The sequence below is a fragment of the Equus caballus genome, chromosome 23 (assembly GCF_041296265.1).
Source record: "Equus caballus isolate H_3958 breed thoroughbred chromosome 23, TB-T2T, whole genome shotgun sequence".
In the NCBI taxonomy this organism is placed as follows: domain Eukaryota; kingdom Metazoa; phylum Chordata; class Mammalia; order Perissodactyla; family Equidae; genus Equus; species Equus caballus.
In genome coordinates, this window is record NC_091706.1 from 43,093,841 (window position 1) to 43,106,124 (window position 12,284).

The following is a 12,284-nucleotide window of genomic DNA, read 5'->3' on the forward strand; positions in this document are numbered from 1 at the left end:
TTCTGTAATTTTTTCATCCTTTTGATGTGGACATTTCAAAGTGACATATAAACTCATTTAAGTAGAGGAATCATATTTGAATTATTCTTGAAAAAGCTTAGAATTTGAAGGACTTAGCTGTAAGAAATTTAAGTAGGGAAAATTGGAGAAAATCATGCTCTGTACCTTTTCCTTTAGGTAACTCAAATTCAATATTTGGGTAAAGATAGATCAGTGGAGGGCTAGCTAAGTTCATATCTGTGACTTTTTGAGTTATTACAAGAAATATTCAAGTGCAAACAATTCCTGTACTTGTTGAGAACACCATTCATGAAGCTTCATATTCCAAAACAACATTTCTGTTTTGAATGTAGTCCTAGGGAAAAAAAGCTATTGATAAATCTTGCCAAGTGGAAGCCAATACAGCAGCAACTAAATTAGCCCTTGTAGTTAGCATAGTTGGTCTCAATAACTGCATTTTAATTTTCTTGCTTTGTGCATTGTGCATATGTTCCTTGTAAAGCTGTTTCTGAAACTTTCTGGAAATAGATAGTATTTTTATAAGAGAGGAAAGTACTCCATGATACAGTATAATAGTATGTCTTTCCATAATGTAAAAGAAGTATTTTGAATTAGGCATTAGTATTCATTCATTTACATGTTTGTTTAAATTCAGATATTAATGTATTTAATGTTCCTACATTAGAGTCAACTATATTTGACATACACTGCAAAATATTTAGAGTTTGACTGTATCCAACATGGGTAATTTAAGCACATTTCTTATTTCACAAAATAAGGTTGCTCCCATGGACATTTTGTACCTTCATAATTCATAAGATATTCTTTATAGCCATGTTATTTAACAGACCCCTCCAGCTTTCTCTGTGGAGGTACCATAATTTATTTCCCTGACACTTGCAGATTGATGACCTGGTCCATGAGTAGGAAAGTAGGGGGCGGCTAACTGATTGGCAGCAGCCAGGATGGCTGCCTCCATATTTCAAGAGGTGAAAGAGCCATGATAATAGCCTCTAGTTATATTCCTCTCCATGGTCAAAATGAGCGGTGGGAGGAGGACATGGCAGAGGCTGTTGCCTCAAATAACAGGTGGAAGTCGTCAACTAATCAGCTTGGAATCCCTACTCTGTAGCGCTTTAGGGGCTGTCTCAAATATTTACTTTGATAACATGAATGATGTAACAACTAATGAAAATTAAATGCATTCTTTGGTAAAGTGAGAAAAGCATCATGGTTTGTCTTTGATCCAACTGATGTTGATGCATGATAGAATCAGGAGAGAATTTGGAGCAACGGTTGCAAATTTGCTTCCAGCCTCCTATTCTGGTTGATTTTACTTCTTCAGGTGATATGCGAAAGTGAAGAAAACAAAACAATACCAAGCAAAAACAACAACTGTATTAGTCTGTTAGGCCCCCATAACAACAGACTGGGTGGCTTAAACATTTGTTTCTCACAGTTCTGGAGGCTGGGACTTCCAAGATCAAGGTGCCAGCCTATTTGGTTCAGAGAGCTCTCTTCCTGGCTTAAAGATAGCCGCCCACTGGCTGTGTCCTCCATGGCAGAGAGAGTGACAGCTAGCTCCCTGGGGTCTCTTCGTACAAGAACACCAATCCTATCATACCATGTCACCACCTGTATGACCTTATTTAACCTTAATTACCTTCCATAATGGCCTTATCTCCAAAAACGGTCATATTGGGGGTTGGGGCTTCAACATACAAATTTTAGAGGGATACAGTTCAGTCCATAGTAACAACCAAAACCTATAAGAAATCTGTCATGTGTATCAGAGAAGACAAATCAAAGAAAGAATATGAGATTCTAGCACAGTGCTACTCAAAGGCTGTTTCTGAACCAGAAATATTGTCATCACCTGAGAACTTGTTAGAAACAGAATCTCAAGTCCCTCCCCTCACGACCATCTCAGACCTACTGATTTGGAATCTGCATTTTAACAAGACCCCCAGGTGATTCATATGACATTAAAGTGTGAAAAACACAGTTACAGAATTCATAATAAAAGCAAGAGTTAATTTTGTCCATTGTATTGTAACTTCTCCCAAAACTGGAACTGGCAAAATTATTTCTTGTAATAATGTTAGTATTGTTAGGAAAAACTCGGTCAGAAAATCCATTAGTATTCTTTTTGCTATTGTAGGTAAAATTAATCTATTATTGAATTTCAAAACTTGACATTTTGTGCATATAGTCGATGATAGACTATTAGATTCCTTGCCAAAAAAGTTCAGGAAAAAAAACCCTCAAGCCTGGACATAAACTAAAACTTTGGTTAATTGTCCTATTAGCTTAAAAAACATGCTATTCATCTCTTACAAGTGCTCTGTGGTTAAAAATGACATTATTTTTGAAATAAATAACACTTTAAACTAGGCATATATTTTATACTACAACACAAGGAGTGTGACATTACTTATAATGGAATTTTCAATTATGTAGCCTTTCAAAGCAACTTTTAAAAATTTACTCCATAATGTCAAAAATGTAGAATTATGCTCACAAAACTTAATATTTTGGCTCAGCCCTGGAAAAGTGTTTAATAAATCAAAAACCCTTCTTATAACTGACATTTATGGGTCCCTACCATATATTTCCTCAATATTCTGCCTAAACACTAAAATGGATGAAATATGCAAGAGAATACGATTTTCTTTGCCAATGAGAAGTAAATGATACACCCTACTGTCATTCCTCAAAATATTAGCATTGAGATCACTGAAAATATCCATAGACGGTCTTCAGATTGTAGTTTGAGGTGAACAGCAAATAAAAGTAACATATTCCTCATGTAATAATTCATGAGAATTTGGAGAAATATATTTTAATGTTAGCATACATTCTGGATTAATTTTATAGCACAATATTCAAATTTATGCCTGAACCTCTTAATGAATGCCTCATGAAAAAAGCACTGTGGATTAATAAAGGTGAGACTTGCATAATTATTAGCTGGACTGCAACAGCTATACAGTCCATGCTGCTAAACCACGACTTTTTCTTAATTCAAATATATTTTGGGTTTGTTTGTTTGCTTTACACCTGAGCTATAGTGCAAAGCTACAATAATTTGTATTTATAAGGACCATAAAGAATACTGTGATGTGATAAAGCATTAATACTGTTATAGATCTCCTATTTTATTTATAATACAGCTTTAAGTGGGCAGGTATTTTTGGAAGGGCCCATTGAATGAGCAATAGAGCTGTGTCGGGGAGGTGGCATCATCGTGTCATCATATACTTCAGTGGATGGTAGAGCACACGGCACAGTGTCTAATCCCTCAGAAGTGTGATTATTTCATGAAAACCACACCCCACTGAGCTGCCTTATTGCTGTTATAAAAAACCTTTATTATAGGAAGCTCTTTTGTGCTGTAAGAAGATGAATTCCACACTTTAGAATGTTAAACAGCAGTTTCAGCAGAGTTCTGTAGTTCACACAGATTAATCTACCCCTTTGGAATATTCATGATTCAATCAGAACGCTCTCCGAGTCTCGGCAATTTTACCATTGTAAAATAAACTAGGTGCATTCTGATGAAACAGCCTATGCCTAGCAAATGCCTTCATTAATTTTTTTAAGTATTTTATGGATTCTGTTACTATCAAAGAACATCTCTCTATGAAAGTAAACTCAATCCCACTGATGCAAAATTGCTATTATTGAAAAACTCGGTACTTGAGAAAAACAGGATAAAACCAAAATATCATGAAGTAAAGTGCATTGACAATGCAAATCAAATGCATATGGTTTAATTATAATTGTGTATTAAGTGACGAACTGGGGATTATAAATGATGTGTCTCTGGTGAAGAGTTCTGCTGAGTACATTACATATTCATTAGCTTTCCATTTTTATTCACTAAATGTCCAGTCCTCTCTCCTACACACCTGGCATTGTGCCTCCATGACTGAAATGAGTATTTTGAATTCAGAAGACCATGATTATATATAGTAAAACTCAAGAAAAGTATTAAATATAATAAATTTGTTTCTTCTAATCTACATATTTTCATCTGATTAGCAGATTGTGTTGGTTTTGAACAATGCCAGAACATTCTAGAGTGACTATTCAAAGATTAGATTTGGAAGGGTTGAAGAGTCCCTTGAGACTCTCAGTCTTAAAGATGAGGAAGTGCGTGTGTGTGGGAGGAGAGAGGAGGCAGGCAGCTATAGTCAGTAACTTCAACCCAGATCCCACCCTTCACTGTGACAAAGTCAGGAAGAAGCCTGGACACATGACTCCTATTTCAGCACAGTTGACAGATACCGGCAACTGATAGGTTTCAAATCAAGAAATCATCGTGCTTATCGGGCACTATGTATGTGGGGAAGGGCAAGGGAAAGGGCATTTCAGGGGAACTTTTCAGTTTCAAGTAGGTGGTTCTCAATGCACAAACTCTATTTAGAACACATTTATTCTCATTTGGCACCTTCTTTCCAGGACTGCCTCTGATTTGGCTTAGTTATTAAGATTTCAGTATGGTTTCTATTTGTAACTGAAAGAAAAGTTGGAAATGGGGGCAGTAGAATCTCTCTACTCTGGTTCAGATGTTCTGATGCCCTACTTCACAGTGAAAATTGGGGAATTGAAGTCATTACTAAAGATGAAGATAAGTGTATTAATTATGATTATATTTATATTTCATTATGACAAAAACAACTTATTTAAACTGGCTCAACTAATTTATTCCATTCATTAATAACTGTTTTAATAGATATGACTCAAATTTTCTAAGTATGTGCTGACTTTCCTATGTTTTCTAAAGAAAATGACATTGTTTTACAGTGTGATAGATTTCTGGACTGCATAAGATGTTTCTTAAGCTAAAAGGTGATTATCCTTCACAATAAAATGACAATAAAAGGATTCAAATTAATACATTTGCTAATTGCTGATCCCTGTGTGCTGGCTAGGAGCGGAAATTCCTCAAAGACATTTCTTCCCTAAAATCAGTTTGATAGATTTGATTGACTGGCTATTAATTTTAGATTGGTCTGTTGAATCAGTTAAATCCATTTATACATATCTGCTGACATCTATGTTAACTCAAATCCACAGGAAATAATGTTTTATGTTTTGTCTTTTTTCTAGGGAAGGTCATGATTAATATAATAAAACTGCTTATATGAAATACGTAGTTTTATTACATTATTATCAAATAGCAAAAGAAGGGAAAAGCAGGACTGAGATGGAGCTTCGGGGAACACTCCTAAAAGGTTTCATTTCTTCATTATGTCTGTGATTAGCTTATCTGATTTATTTACATATCAGCTTTAAAGAATGGTAAATATGTCGTGAGGGACAACCACAGAGAAATCACCTGTCCACCTCAAGTAAATCACACGCTGGACTAGCCTTTGTACCCTTATCAAAGACCAGGCACTTTAAGAAATATAGAGCCTTTCTTACAAGGGACGCTATATAAGAGGATGAACATGATTAGCGAAAAATCCCTCACATCTAAGAGAAAAGCAACTCCTGCTGATTGCTTTATGGCGGCAAATACACTGATGTGGGGGCTGGGTTCCCCGTACCATTTATCCATGTGGGGCCCACTGCCCCATACATCATCCAATGCTGTCAGTGTCCTGCACCAAATGTAGTGCTTCCTACAAATCATAGCTCTTATTGAGCCATCACTAGCTCGGAAATTTACTTTGTAAAGTCATCTTCCTCTTCAGGTGATGGAGCAATTAAGAATTCCGGATTCTGAGATTTGAATCATTTTCATGGAAGGAAGGTGGCAAAAAGGACAGACTGCAGGAAAATCAACAGAGAATTCTGTCCTGTGAGTGCAGATCACAAGAAGAGAAGGAGAAGAAAGAACAAGAAGGTTTTAATTGTGTCTATTCCAGACAAAGACAGATTGTCTTGGGTATTTAGGAAAGCCACAGTAGAGCAGCATATTGGTGCTCCTCCCTCAGGCTTGCTGTCTTAAAATGGGCCTTGACACCTCCTCTCCTTCACAGGCCCAGGCAGCAGCAGCACTCCTGACATTTCCTTCTACCTCGGGGGCTTGCTGCTGAGGAAAATTTATGGTTCCCTCTTCCGGAATTCTAGGATCCTACCCTACATAGGAAAATGATAAGCCAATTGGGTGAAATTTATCTATATCTAAAAATGAATTAACATTAGCTCTCAAGGATATTATATGCATTTTAATGGCTGCTTTATACAAGATAATTAAAGTGGGGGAAGAATGCTGGTCATTTCAAGTGTTTCAGCAGCTCCATTTTGGGATTAGAAGACTCCTTCAGAGAAATCTAGCAGACAGCAGTCTGCTTCTCTGAGCAAAGGTCTAGTCTGGAAGGAAATGCTTATTGACCTCAGATCAAAGCTATGATTTGGATGAAAAATCTAATATCAGGGCATTAAGACAATTTTTACTTTTACTTAAGACCTGTCTATTTAGTATAGCTATCTCTTTTGGAATGCCCAACTATCTCAGAAGATCCGCCTTTGCTTTACTATTATTATTATTTGGCTCATAAATATTTACTCTTGTATTATTGATGATACCAAATCAGCCAGGATAATAAAACTCAGCAGAGGGAATTAAGTGGGTAGTGCAGGGTAGGGAGGAGTGAGGAGTTGAATAGGAAGGAGGTAAAAATGGAAAAAGTCTGGCGAAGAGGAGAGATCAATATACAGTTTCTAGGCTTTGTTGTCCATTATATGGTGGGGTAGTTAGATCTTGGATTTTGGTTGAGGCACTTGGAATGAGCCTCAGTTTCCCCATCCACGGAGACAATAAGAGCTTTGACAATATCATGGGGTTATCTTATAGAACAGCTAAACCGTAAGCTCCCTGATGGATGTGACCTCTTTATGTATCCTGTTTATCACTGTATCCTTCACTTAACTTGAATATCATATGTTAGGTATAGTGAATTAAAGACACATTTCACAATCAAATGACAATAGAGCTGTCAACTAGTTAGCATTGAGAAGTACACAAGGTAATAAATATATCTAAATTTTGTCTCCAAGATACTAAAAACGGACTTCCCCTCACAGAGAAGCTTGATCCTCTTAGACATATCTTATACTTCATATTTGTATAGCATTATATATTTTTTCCAAAGTAGCATCATCATAATTTACTTTTACTTTTATAATACCTCTGTAAAGTAGATTAGGAAACTAATGTTATCTCCATTTTATAGAAAATCAGGTGAAATAACTTGATCAAAGACTTTCCCCTTCCCACCATCCTCTGCAGTATAACCATGGTCATATGGCAAGCTGCCTTACATATTTAATAGGCTCTTGACTAACTGTTTCTATTCTTATTTTTGCAAATGTCAGCAACAGTTCTAAGGTCCTGGTTTTATGTGGTGGAGTCAGTAGTAGTATTTGCATGGTATGGGAGAAAACCAAGGTTGGTTGGTTGTTTAATTTTTCCTCCCACATGAAAGTTAAAACCTCGCTCCCCAGCCTGGAGCTATATGTCCCGGTCTGAAATCCCACTGCTTCCATGTTCCTAGGTTCCCCCTACTGATTTGGCTTTTTACTTTTTATGGTAATTTGTGATGGTTTAAAAACATGATGTCTACAATCTCTTTGACATGCCTCCCTTCGAGAGATGTCTTTAGTGTGGGCTGAACTCAGGGACTTGCTTTTAATGAATAGAATAAAGCACAAATGATCATGACAATGGAGAGGCCCAGATGACAAAAAACTGAGGTCTCCTGCTAATAGCCATGTGAGTGAACCATCTTGGTTCCTTGGAGTGGATCCTCCACCCTTATTCAAGCCTTCAGATGAGTGAAGCCCAAGCCAACACTTGATTGCAATCTAGTGAGAGACTCAGCCAGAGCCACCCAGGTAAGTTGTTTTAGAATTCCAGGGCCATGAAATGATGAAATAATATTTTGGGTGTAATTCATTATTCAGCAATAGATCATTAATGTCATATTTTTCCAAGCATTTCTGTGTCTGTGGTGGGAGAATGCAGGCCATCAATATCAGGCCATTTGGTCATGCTGATTGAAATTTCTGGACACAATAGACTACAGTATAATGCACAAATCAAATGTGTATAGCTGAATTAATTTTTAAATATATATAAACATGTGTCTATATTTCCAATATATCGTTTGCTGATATGTTTGCTCAATCGTTTAAGCAATTGTTACTCATACAACCCTGAATGCTTAAAAGAAGACACTGATTCATCATATAGGAATATTCATAAGTATTGAATTAACTTAAATAGAATATGGTCATATTTCTTTGAAAGTGCCATTGCAGAAGTTTATTGGAATAAAAATCAAGAAAAAAAATTAAACTTCTTCTTTCTAAATACATCTTATTGAATTCCACACATATACACATATGTGTGTATGTATGTAGACATATAGTGTGTATATATATAAGTACGTGGTGTGTATGTGTGTATACCAGCTATATGATCTCATAAAAAGTTACTCGATCACCACTTCCTTTGCTGCATTTGTAAAATGAATGCTATATCACCATGTCATAGTTATTATGAAGATTAAATGTCATTATGTATCTCAAATACCTAGCATAGTGCCTTGTTCATAGAAATCACTCACAAAGTATCAATTTCCTTTTCTTTTCCATTTTCCCACCTTTCTTTTTTTGTTTCTTTTCTTTCTTTCTTTTTTTTTTTTTGAGGAAGATTAGCCCTGAGGTAACTACTGCCAGTCCTCCTCTTTTTGCTGAGGAAGCCTGGCCCTGAGCTAATATCCGTGCCCATCTTCCTATACTTTATATGTGGGACGCCAAACATAGCATGGCTTTTTTGCCATGCGGTGCTATGTCTGTACCTGGGATCTGAACCAGCAAACCCTGGGCTGCCGAGAGGCAGAACATGCGAACTTAACCACTGCGCCACTGGGCCAGCCCCCCTTTTTTTGTTTCTTCTTTATACTTAGTTAACCCTACATAACTAATTGAAAAGGAAGAGTTCTAATATGCAAGTTCCACAAACAGTAGTGGAAAAGAATGTCAAGGGTAGACAGTTCCATACGTACACATTATCACAAATGATTCTTTAGGAGAAAGCATGAGAGTTTCGTCTCTAAATGCAACACTGGTCTTTAACCATATATTACTCCTCTTTGATAGAAATAACTTTGTAATGTAAGTGGTTTAGCCTAGAAATGAAAAGTTAACATGGATTCACTCTTGTTTTCCTGTAACATTCATATCATACACAATTGTTCAGGTAGAATGATACCATATTTTGTGGCTATACTCTTGATTTAAATATAGGTATTTAAAAAAATTGACGATATTCAACTTGAAGGGACTATCTTTTTTTTTTTAAATATTATGTTTACTTACATTGGCTAAAGCAAGGAAACAGTCCTATAACTGTTAAGATTCTGGTTTTCAAGCAAGAGTCTCTCTGTCTTAAGCCAAAGAAAAATTATTGGAAGGCTGCTGAGGACTCAGAGAATTAATGGAGATAGGAGACCATGTGAGATGAGAACAGGAAGAACAGTAATGGCTCATAGAAGAAATTCTGGTTGGCCTTTTCCTGCTGTGATGAATAATCTGTAATCTGTCCTTCTGTCATTGCATCTCCCACCCAAAACTCAAAGCCCAACGAACAACATCTGATTGGCCAAGCTTAGGTGATATCCCTTCTCTTGGCTGTACTAGAATGGTGAGAGAAAGCATATGGCCCCTTGGCTACTTTAATGGTTGGCAAATACTTGGGTTTAGTCTCACAGCAAAGTTATACAAGATTAAGAGAAGCAATTCCTCTAAAGCAAATGGTATTACATTAGGAGAGACAAAGGTAGCTGGGCTGGCAGAAATGACTGATTTCTTTCAATAGCCCTGTCTTGACTCACTCATTTGAAAGGAAGAGAAGTTACACATGCCAATGAGGCTACAGAAATGGGAAGGGGATGTGATGAGATGTGAGAGTAAACTTGTATAATTATATGAATGTTGATACTCATGTTTGATTAAAACACTGATAATAACATTAAATATACAAATTAGAGACATTTTTGAATTAAGATAGAGATTGAGAATATAGAATGACAAGAAAATACTAGAATCTTTGTTGAGATTTCCTTTATTAAAAACATTATCCTTGTAATGTATATAAAAACATTAAGCAATAGCGATATATTTATCTACTTTGCATGTTAAATCATAATTAGTTAAGATATGGTATAAACAACTGGCTGAAAATACTAAGGGGACAAATCTGTATCTTTTCTCTTAAAAAAGACTGTAACCTTAGAAATTTAGCCTGAGATTACCATCTTTTGTTGGATAGTCTAATTAAAAACAATCCACTCACAAACAATTAATCTTGGGAGCTAAGGCAAACAGATTTTTATCATTTTATAGTGTTCAGTCCCAAATGTGAACACTTCAAATAGCCAATCTCATACCTGCTTAATCTACTAGGTGACCTGAAGCTGGAAAATCCTTATCTCCTTGATTCTTATCAATGAGGTGGGAGGTGGTGATCTAACAAGTTAGGAACATAGTTAAAATGCCTGGTTTTCTTGTTGTTTCTGTGACAGGCTTGTATCCCCACTCTCTCCTAACATGTATAGAAGAAATAATGAGTAGAAAAAGATGGTTTAGGTATAGATGTTAATTAGCTGTACTTAAATACATAGACAGATTCCATCCATCACTCCCCAACAAAGCATCTTAACAATTGGGAATTAAATTTATCTAATTTTATATCCTGGACTCTTTGTCTGGAAGAGCCCAATTAGAAATACAATACTCTCTTATGAGTGACTAGTTAGAGTATATTATTGATTGTGAAGTGGATTTCTGATACAACCAGGAATTTTACAAGGAAAACTGGAAGCGATACAATATATGGGAGAATAAAGAGCTTAACAAAATTTTATTTAAGTATTTATATAAATACAAATTATGTATTGTACTTCATATATTTATATATACAAATTATATATAATTAAAATAGTAAGACTTTCCATGTAAATACTACTTAGCATTTTTGAAATTATCTAATTTACCAAACAATAATACTCAATGCAATATATACAATTAAGTATGTATCCACTTGCTTTGTTTTTCTTATATGCCATTTTTGTTACTTATCTCTACTAAGTTTAGAGAACAGTAACACAAATGAAATTTAAATGAATATCTAAGAAATACTTCTTTCTTCTGATAATGAGGCCATTACTTTTCTCTCCTCTCTCTCTTGTCACTGTCTCTGTCAAGAAAACTGGTGATATGTAGAGTAACATGCGACCATCCAAAGATGCGTCTCCTTTTTCGTTATTTCACACTCCTTACAATTCTATTTCACACTTTTTAAAAAAGTATATTGTCCTGACAATGTCACTATTTACCTGTACATTTTTGTGCAGTGGAACAAATGATGCTGTGTAGAATAAATAGGTTGAGGCCCTTTTGTGTGCTGAGCTTGCAAATCTAAATCCTTTAATAAATAGTGCATTGTGTCCATGTTGCCTTTTAAACTACTGAAAAGAAATTTTAGTAGAGTTGCACAAAATCAACTACCAAGAACGAGCATGTGGAACATCAGCAATTGTCCCTTTATTAAATATAATAAGAACTATCAAGTATTAGAATACTTAAGTACTAGAGAATTAGGAATTTTCTATGAACCATCATTGCAAACATTTCCATTCAAGCTAACTATATTCAATTAGCTAATATGTAAATGTAGTTCAATTTATTAAAGTATAAGCAATTCACTATAATGCAGCCTACAATTACAGGTTTCTCTCAATTGTCAAAAGATCATTCTGTGGTAAAATATGAAACATTTTGCTTCGTTATGAGGTTTATTCTGGAACTTTCATAATAAATTCTCTTTCTGAACAGATATATAACATAGATACACTAACCAATGAATTGCATTTCTTACATGTGTGACTTTGTGTTTTCACAATGCCCTTTGTGTAGTTTGACATGCTTATTATCAATATAGTTAGATCAACTAAAATTAATTTTTATTTCTTCCTCTATATAGCTGCTCATCTCTCTGCCTAGAATGCCCCTGCTCTAACTCCACATGGCAAGCCCTCTCCAGTGTAAGACCCAACTCAAATCACGTCTCTTCTAGGAAGTCTTCCACTCTCCAGCTGGAAGTCATTTATACCGACTCCCAAATCCCACACAATAGTAATTCTCCAGTATTGTTTAGGAACATAGATGTCAGAGATACATTCTGAATCTACTTAATCACAGTCAAGGATGGCAGCTAAATTTTTACAAGTTTGCAAAGTGATTCTGATGCACATGGAAGTTTG

The 12,284-nt window shown here is 35.6% G+C and overlaps 1 protein-coding gene across 44 annotated transcripts in view; it reads right to left on the reverse strand.

The window, feature by feature from the left end:
• PTPRD (protein tyrosine phosphatase receptor type D) overlaps positions 1 to 12,284 on the reverse strand; it is a 2,083,106-nt gene that overhangs the window by 802,333 nt on the left and 1,268,489 nt on the right. The window lies entirely within an intron of this gene.